Genomic DNA, 9999 nt, shown 5'->3' with positions numbered 1-9999 from the left:
ATAAAGATATTGAACAGTACGGGTCCCAAAACAGACCCTTGAGGAACTCCACTTGTTATCCCTTTCCAGCAGGATTTAGAACCGTTAACAACAACTCTCTGACTACGGTTATCCAGCCAATTATGCACCCACCTTATCGTGGCCCTATCTAAGTTATATTTGCATAGTTTATCAATAAGAATATCATGCGAGACCGTATCAAATGCCTTACTAAAGTCTAGGTATATAACATCCACCGCTTCTCCCTTATCCACAAGGCTCGTTATCTTATCAAAGAAAGCTATCAGATTAGTTTTGCATGACTTGTTCTTCACAAACCCATGCTGGCTATTCCCTATCACTTTATTACCTTCCAAGTGTTTGCATATGATTTCCTTAATTACCTGCTCCATTATCTTCCCTGGGACAGACGTTAAACTGATCGGTCTATAGTTTCCTGGGTTGTTCTTATTCCCCTTTTTATAGATGGGCACAATATTTGCCCTTTTCCAGTCTTTTGGAATCTCCCCTGTCTGCCATGATTTTTCAAAGATCATAGCTAAAGGCTCAGATACCTCCTCTATCAGCTCCTTGAGTATCCTGGGATGCATTTCATCAGGACCTGGTGACTTGCTGACATCTAACTTTCCTAAGTGATTTTTAACTTGTTCTTTGTGTATCCTATCTTCTAAACTTACCCTCTCTCTGCTTGTATTCACTACGTTAGGCACACCTCCAGACTTCTCGGTGAAGACCGAAACAAAGAAGTCATTGAGCATCTCCGCCATTTCCAAGTTTCCTGTTACTGCTTCTCCCTCCTCACTAAGCAGTGGGCCTACCCTGTCCTTGGTCTTCCTCTTGCTTTTAATGTATTTATAAAAGGTCTTCTTGTTTCCTCATAGAAACTAATTGAACTCTAGTTTTTAAAACATGGTCTGCCTTTGACATATAAGATCCTTGTTTAAGGACATTGGACCCTCAACTTCAACATTTTTAGATAACTTTCCCTCTCCATTTGGTTTGTTCTCTAAGCCCAAATGAAGGTCTTGAGGATATCATAGAATACTAGGACTGGAAGGGACCTCAAGAGATCATCGAGTCCAGTCCCCTGCCCTCATGGCAGGACCCAGTACTGTAGACCATCTCTGATGGACATTTACCTTACCTACTCTTAAATATCTCCACAGATGGAGATTCCACAACCTCCCTGGGCAATTTATTCCAGTGTTTAACCACCCTGACAGTTAGGAACTTTTGCCTAAAGTCCAACCTAAACCTCTCTTGCTGCAGTTTAAGCATGTTTTATCCACCAATTACTCTTCAAGTTCCCTGCTCAGAATCAGACACTGCTATGGCAGATCCAAGCACTACTCCGATTACATCTGGCCTCCTCAATTTTTAACAGGTAAATATTATCTTTAATATTATTTTGAGAGTATAATAAAGACATAGGCTTCATTCCCAGATCCTTACCTGATGTAAATTAGTATTGCTGCACAGATGTCAAAAGTTACATTAACTTACACCAGGGGTGGGGAACTTAAGGCCCAGGGGCCGGATGTGGTCCCACCCCCGACTTGCACCAACCTAGGCTCTGCCCATTTTTTCAATGTGGGTGGGATTTTCTGAAGTGTCTAAGTGATTTAGGAGCACAAATTGCATTACATTCCTCCTTGTTTGTCTCTTTAACTCCCACTGTTTTGCTGTTATCTAAAAACTAGAACCTGATCTCCATAGACATGACATGACAAGGTTTTGGCATCATAATTTAGCACAGCAATGTGGTCTCAATCATTTTTATAACATTGTTTTACCATTGTCTTGACATAGAAATGTGGTCTCTATAGACTTACATTGGCATAATTTTGCCATCGTCTTGACATTGTAATACAGTCTCTATAGACTTGAATTGAAATTTTGTCATTGCCTTGATATCGTAATGTCCTCTTCCCAGACTTGCCTTGATATATATAATTTTCACCATATTCTTGTATCCCAACATCATCAATGAATTGGGCACTTTTCTTTTTTATTCAAGGCAAAAGGAATTGGTGTTGACAAAATTCAATATTACATATGACCAGCAACTATTTTTAAAGTTGCATTTCAGCAGTTCAAAGGATTTCAATTTTTAAAATTCAAAACACAGTTAAAGTACTGAAAGTGTGTGCATGTTCATTCACAAAGCACATGTTTCATGTTAATAGTAAGCTGTTTTTAACTTAAAACATTTTAAATGTATTCTGTTCAGGAGAGTTTTGCTACTCTATTCCTCACTATACATTTCACCTTTCAAAAGCTTAAAAAACTTGATAAAAAGGTGATAAGACAGTTGATATAATTAACTTAATGGGGAACACAGTGAAAAGTCTATCTTTGTAGCTCAAAAGACACTGTAGATACATGTTTTGCAAGATTGAATTGAGTGGACAACCAGTTTTCTAACTTTTCTTGGCACACCTATTAAGAGACACTTTTGATTCAAGGACTACTGTTGCTTCTCTCTTTTCTCTCCAGGCAAAAATAAATATCCTCATTTCCCATAAAGATCCAACCTCACTTTTCCCATAAACAGTTTAAATAGGAAACTTCTTTTTACTTCACGAAAATAACAGCCAACATTTCACACAGATGTTCTGCCTTAAGGCAACATCAGTTTCTTCAGATTTTAACCAGTATCTTAAAAACATTGAGTTTCCTGTATTTTATGGATATTTTAAGAGTACAACCAGAACTGCAATAATAGCACCAGAAAAATAGCACTTGCCAAATGATGTTAGCTCATAAGTTCAAAAATGTTTGGCTTAATTTGGTACACTATTGAATGTGATTTTTTCAAAGGTATTCAGCAAAGGCCTTACCCTGCTTCCATTAAAGTCAGGAAGAGATTTACCATTCACTTCAATGAGAGCAGAGTCAGGCCAATGTTCAGCAATTTAGAAAATCCTACTCAGAGCCAGTTATTTATCTGGTTGTTGTCATATTTTCATTAATGGCATCTTTCTCTTCATCTGTACTGTACAATAGGTATACACATTGATGATTGATGATGGATAGTTTGTGCAGGACTCCACTTGAGACAAGTGTTGTACTTCACAGGATTACAGCACACATAAATATGAACTTTAATAAGAAGCAAAAATATTGGTTCTGCATAATGGTATTTATGATTTCTTTGGGCCTCTATGCAGCCAGGTCAGTGAAGTGTAAAAGCATAGCAGGGATAATGCAAATGGACTAGTGATAGAGTGTAAAGGCCACTTGTGGCACAGACACCTGTATTCACCTAGTCAGTGCAATAGGCCTACCAGTGATGGTGCTAGACTACCGTGAATTAGCATATATAACCTGCACACAAGTATAACCTGCACTCGTGTAGAACCCGTGGCTTTTCCTGATTGTATAGAAAAAGTCTTAGATAACCCATGGACGAGTATAACCTTTGGGTTCTATACGCTAATTCACAGTGATTGCACATACTAGCTGCCTGCGGGGGGAACAGAGAGCACAGGAGGGGAGCCGCACTTGCCCCCAGGCCCTGCGCAGCCACAACTCACCCTCCTCCGGGGGGGGGGGGGAATGAAGAGCGAAGCACAGGAGCGCTGGCTGGCCTGCAGGATGGGAGCCGCACTCGGCCCCAAGCCCTGCACAGCCGCAACTCACTCTCCTCCTCTGTGCAGCCACAGCCAGGTGCAACCCTGTGAGTAAAAGTAAACGTGTATACCTTAAGGACATGTATACTGCGCGGGGGGGGGGGGGAGGGAAGTTTGCAAAAACATGTATAACCTCCGAGTTATATACGCTAATTCATGGTGCATATTTCATATGTAAGAAAAACTTAAGAGTAAAAGTCAATACATGAAAATAGTTGAAGATTGCAAGTGGTAATGCATGGGATGAGACTATTTTGGGAATTCACATATTCATTTTTAGTGGAAATGTCATCATTCTAAGAATAGTTATCACATTATTTTTAAAATCAGAAAATGTATTTTGAACACAAAATTTGGGAAGATTAAGATACTGACTTCCTAGTCAATAATCTAACAATCTGATCTGAAAAAAGTTAATGCCGAAAATACCTTTCACGTTGTATATCACATCAAGTTTGATAACATCAATGTACTTATTGAGATCATAATGAGAAGCAAATTGAATGCTACATAATATAACATGACACAATATACATTACACAATGCATTTAAAGGAGAACACACTTATTTTTAAATCAGGCACAACGCCATCATTGTAGAGAGCAGGTATGTAATTAGAAGTAGGTCTATGGAGTGAAGCAGAGCAGACAATAAGCTGTCTTTGCTATTTGTGAACTAGTGGATACCGTGGATCAGTGACTATTCAGAATATATGAGGGTAGCATGGATCATCTTTAGGTAGGTATTCCTTTATTGAGTTCTCATTGAATATACTGTGTGAAATATTGTTTTGTAAACTTTCTAATTACTCTATCTTAGGCTTCTCTGACCAATTTTACTAAAAAGAAAACTGTCCTAGAAAGGGGAAACAGATTTTTATTTTAAAAGATACTACTTTTAAACTCACTCAACAAATTAGCCCCATAACAGCAAATTGTTGGTGCTAAACTGATGTCATAACAACAGAGATTCATTTAGTTCATGTAACAGCAAAACAGGACACCAGAAACAAATTTATGGTAGTTTCTACACCTGATATTCCACTAAAGCCCTTATCCTGTAATTAGGTTTGCACAGGCAGACCCTTATGCTCACGTGGATCTGATTCCAAGATCAAAACCACTAATAGGGCACAGTTTGTGTTTTCCTGATTGTAGATACTATCTAGCACACTGTGGGCACTACTATAATAAACACAATAAAAATATTATCTTTTAAGGAAAAAGTAAAAATAGGAAAAAAGACCTTTTCATCTTTTTTTACACTTCATGTTATAGAAATCAGTCTGCCTCAAAACAGATTGTGGAAACAAGACTTTTGAAAGCTCTTCAGTGTGTTTAAGCCACTATATTTAGATCCACATAGGTTTTTTGAATCCTCCCACACCATCCTTTACCCAGTTTGGAGATTTGGCTTTACCATTATATGAACAAAAGTTCTGCATAATAATATTTACAGGTGTTACAGTCACAACAGGATCTAGGTTCTCCCATTTTGACTTAGCATATCACATCTCCAAAATTTGGAGTTTTTCAGATTTTGGGGCTCGGATTGAATAATAACTAATCATAATAATTACCTTACACTTATATCAGACCTCTCAGCAAAGTACTTTAAAATGTTTTATAAACATGAATTAAATTTTAATTGAGCAATTAATTAATGATGTCACATTACTTCATAATTATTATTTATATGGCATCCTAAAGTGTGCTAGGAACATTAAGACTATGATTGATTCTTGTTTTGAAATGCAGAAGTTTAAATAATGTGGTATTTGTGTATGAAAATCATGACCCTAAGGGTATATCTAAATGGAAAGAATAGCCCTGTGGCTTAGCTGTGGTTGGCACAAGTCAGCTGACTCAAGTTTCTGGTGCTCAGGCTGCAGGGCTAAAAAAAAAATCCACCCTTGCAGGGCTCAACCGCAGCCCAAACATCTACATAGCAATTTGTCAGCCCCAGATCCTGAGCCCTGCGAGCCTGAGTCATCTGAACTAGGTCAGCCAGTTGTGTTTTTCATTTCTGTGTAGACATACACTATGGGGTACACCTAGACTACATTTTTTTTTCCAAAAGGAGATATGCAAGTTTGGCACTAATTGGCATATCTTCTTCCGATCACTTTTTTGAAAGCGGGTTTTTTGACGCAGGTTTTTTTTAAAAAAAGAACACTTTTCTGGGAAAAAAAAATGCTCTTCCTAAAAAAAGGAGGTTTACACTGATTTTTGAAAAAAAGGTTTTTTTCCTGAAAAAAAACCACACTCAGACTACTTTCATTTTCAAAAAACCTGCTTTCGAAAAAGTGATCGGAAGAAGAGATGCAAATTAGTGCCAAATTTGCATATCTCCTTTCGAAAAAAAATGTAGTCTAGACATAGGATAACAAGTATTTTTTTCCCCTACCATGAATCAAAAGTCAATAAGATGAGACCTATCCCTCCATTATAGGCTCCAGATCACATCCCTGGAAATCCTGGTGCAAAAGAAAGGCTCAAGTGCATTTACTTAACCATCTTTCCCACTCCCACCCTAGGTGCCTTTTCTCTAGAGTCTGGGCAAAGTGGAATCAGTCTAGGTTTTGTGATTTGTCTAGGCAATGTGATTTGTCCTTTTCATATTTGTTCATTTTTTTAATTGTATCCTTTGGTATATATGGTTGTGACTACTTTCTTCCACTATTTGATCTGAGGAAGTGGGGCTGGCCCACGAAAGCTCATCATCTAATAAACCATCTTGTTAGTCTTTAAAGTGCTACATTGTCCTGCATTTTGCTTCAACTACCCCAGACTAACACAGCTACATTTCTATCACTATTCTAGGTTTTGGTTACTTGTGTCGATGTACAGCACACAGGTAACCATGGGTGTTATGGCTAAAAGATTGTGGTTGTGGAGACTAGTAGCAAAGGTCAAACAGAATTAGGATCCTGAGCCAAAGAGGGGTGACTCTGATCTCTCATAGATCCTGGGAGCATGTTTACTCTAGGAAACTATTTCAAAATAATTTATTTTGAAATAATAACTCCTGAAATAACTATTTCAAAATAGCATGGCCACACTACAGGGAAGCCTCAAAATTAGTCTGAGGCATGCTCCCTTAATGTGGATGCGCTACCTTGACTTAAGTGGCGAGGAGTCCTGTGGCACCTTATAGACTAACTGAAATGTTGGAGCATAAGCTTTCATGGGCAACGACCCACTTCGTCAGATGCAACAGTGGTTCTTTGCCCACGAAAGCTTATACTCCAACACATCAGTTAGTCTATAAGGTGCCACAGGACTCCTCGCCGCTTTTGCAGATTCAGACTAACACGGCTACCCCTCTGATACTTAATACCTTGACTTAGAGTCCCAGGAGGCCCTGGGGAGTAATTACTGTGAATGACTCTGGGGAGTAGTTATTTTAAAATAGCAGCAGTGAAGCATCCACACTACCACTATTTCAAAATAATAATTTTGAAATAAGCGTTATTCCTTGTGGAAAGCAGGAGTTAGTATTTTGAAATAACCAGCCCCTTATTTCAAGGACTCATTAGGCACCATTTCCAGCTCATCTAGCCTCGATGTCTGATCCTAACAAGTTACACTGTTCCTCAGTTTCTCGTCTGTCCAATTGAAATAGTATTTCTCCACCTAAATAGAATCCATTTGTGACTATGGGACCTCAAACATACAATGATGAGAGGCTCATAGGGAGAACAAATTAAACCTTTTTAAAGAGCTATTTCTTGTTGTTCGCTTAGAATTGACCACATTTATATAGGTCCAAAATTTCCTTTAATTTTGAAAAATAGAGATAGGTAAAATGATTACTCAATTAATTAAACCCAATACACAAAAAGGCTTCATATTTCTGAAGAGAAACAAACCTAATATTTATTTATCATTTGTAAGAACAGTGATTACAAAAAAGGCACCTGGAACAATGTGGCCCTGATCAATGATTGTTGCAATACAAATAATAAGACTAACAATTAGACTACAAACTTCTAGTTAAAAATGATTCATGTAAATAATGTTTCAAAAGTGTGCGATCCTCATTGATTTCAGAGGGCGCTGCATATGCATATCTGAAGATTCTGTCCTCAGTTACACTCACAGTGAAATCAGTGGCCTTGATTGGAAGTTTAAAGAACACATGAGCAGGAATCATTTGCTGCTGCTGTCACCAGAAGCAACAAACAATTAGAGCTACTGCATGCTGCACAACATAGCATGCACACTAACTGTCTGGAATCTTGAAACTCCCTGCCAGGACTCCAGCTGGGAGATGAGATGCTTGGGCTGGAACACTATTGTCCCTTATTGCCTGCATGGGGTGAATAGACTTTTCCCTTCTTCTCAGCACAACAGTGATACACAGAGAAGATAGAGAGATTGAGCTAATGTTAATCAGTATAATGCATTTAAAATATTGCACTGTACATTTTAGGGAGCAAGGTGATTTACCAGAAAGTGTAGGGGATTTAGAGCTCTGTTATCCCTAGAACAATACAATATATGTGACATATATTATTTTTGCTTTTGCTTCAAATGAAAAATGCTTACTATGAAAACACTTCTACATAGCTAACAACATGACAACATGGTCTTAGACAGAGTCAAAGTAAAACAGAGGTGTCCATCAAGTTAGAATTTGAGACCATTGAAAAGACAGTGTGGTGGGATCATATAACAACTACACTGGTGTAATGGGAATATCAGTCCTATTTGTTTGTATGTGGGTTATTAATCTTCATAGGTACATAATTCAGCAAACTCTCAGAGAGAAAATAGGGAAAATACTATTAACTGTAAACCCTGATCTCAATTCTTCTCTCTGATACACTTGGGCAACATTCATAGATGTCAATTACAGGAGTAAATGCACAGGTAGAAATGGGCCTTTTATTTTATTTTCTGTTTTAAATATTTTAAAGTTCTAAAATATGTTGAAGTAAAAGAAAATGAAGAAGTAACATTGACATGTACAAAATTCAATCAGTTATAAATAGTCAAATATGAAATAATAGATTTCAAAAGGTTTTTCTAGAAATAGAAATAGGCAATTGTCATCATTGTAAGATTTATCAGTCAGAAAGAGCCAAAACCAAGAACATTTTAAGTATTAAGAAATTATTTCATGTATACGCTCCAATATTAATTCCTTTTAACTTTTGTTCCATTGGAATATTTCTAAGTTGCAGGAAAGTTACATGGTAAAATATCATTTCCCCACTACAAGCTTCCTTTGTAACATGGTAGCTGTTCTTTATCTTTTGAACATTGGTAGCCACTATACATTAGAAGCTTTTCTTGCACTGTATTGTCTAGGATTGCTAAGGAAGATGTCTGTTCACTGAAATTGTGTAATGTATTACACTGATAGACTCAATAAATTAGTAGATCAATAGTTAAATAAGCAATCTTTGCTTTCTGTTATTGTAAGTCCTTTATTGCTTCAACCATTAACATTTGTGAGCTGCCGTCAGTAATTTCTTTAATGAGATTGTTGTGGTTTTCTTTTGGAAATGTAACTGTCAGGCATTTTACATTTTTTTTGCTAATAATTCCCCAGGCCTTTATTAAAGAGATTACAGATTTCTTAAACTCACAGCCCCGCATCACTTAGATACACAATTCTAATAAAATGAGAAATTAGATTTTATTCTTTACTTTATCCCTACAAAGGAACAAATAAAAAAAAGTTTACTGATCAATCTGTCTGAAGGTAACAAATTAGACACTATTCCTCTTCTATCCTTGTGAAACAAGGTAGATACTGTACACACTTCATGATGTTTAGTCTTGCTTATTTAAAATAGGACATTTTTATAACATTGACATTTTCATAATAAAAAAGGAGGCATTAATAATATGGATGATTTTTAGTTAAGGCATGTGAAGATATGAAGCTAATGCATTATTTTCTTGCAGCTATATTTGTGAAAGGGTATTTTCCCCCATAAGAAAATGTGCTAAATACCAAATGGTTATCTTGCACAGCACATGTTTTCAGTTTATTTTAACAGATACACTCAAGATAAGGAGCTGAAGAGCAATAATTTTAAAATATTCTCAGACATCTAAAATGCCAGCTGCAAAATAATCAAACGAAATATTACACTACTTAGTAATATTCCACAAAATAGCAAACGTAGAGAACCGGATTATTTTAACTCTCTCTGTATCTTCTTTTCTACCTGAGTTCTTCCCACTTTCTCTCCCTAATGCCATGTTGGAGTACATCCTGCTTAGCCTCCAATCAACATTTCAAGCACTGGGATCATGTTTGATATTGTCAGATGGCCTGGAAAATTAAAAACCCAATTAAAGGCTCAGCACGCGGGTCAGCTCTTCTGCATATCAAAAGGCCTCCTCTGGCT

The sequence above is a fragment of the Pelodiscus sinensis genome, chromosome 5, assembly GCF_052426305.1.
Source record: "Pelodiscus sinensis isolate ZL-2025 chromosome 5, ASM5242630v1, whole genome shotgun sequence".
NCBI lineage: Eukaryota > Metazoa > Chordata > Testudines > Trionychidae > Pelodiscus > Pelodiscus sinensis.
Note: the sequence above shows the minus strand (reverse complement) of the source record.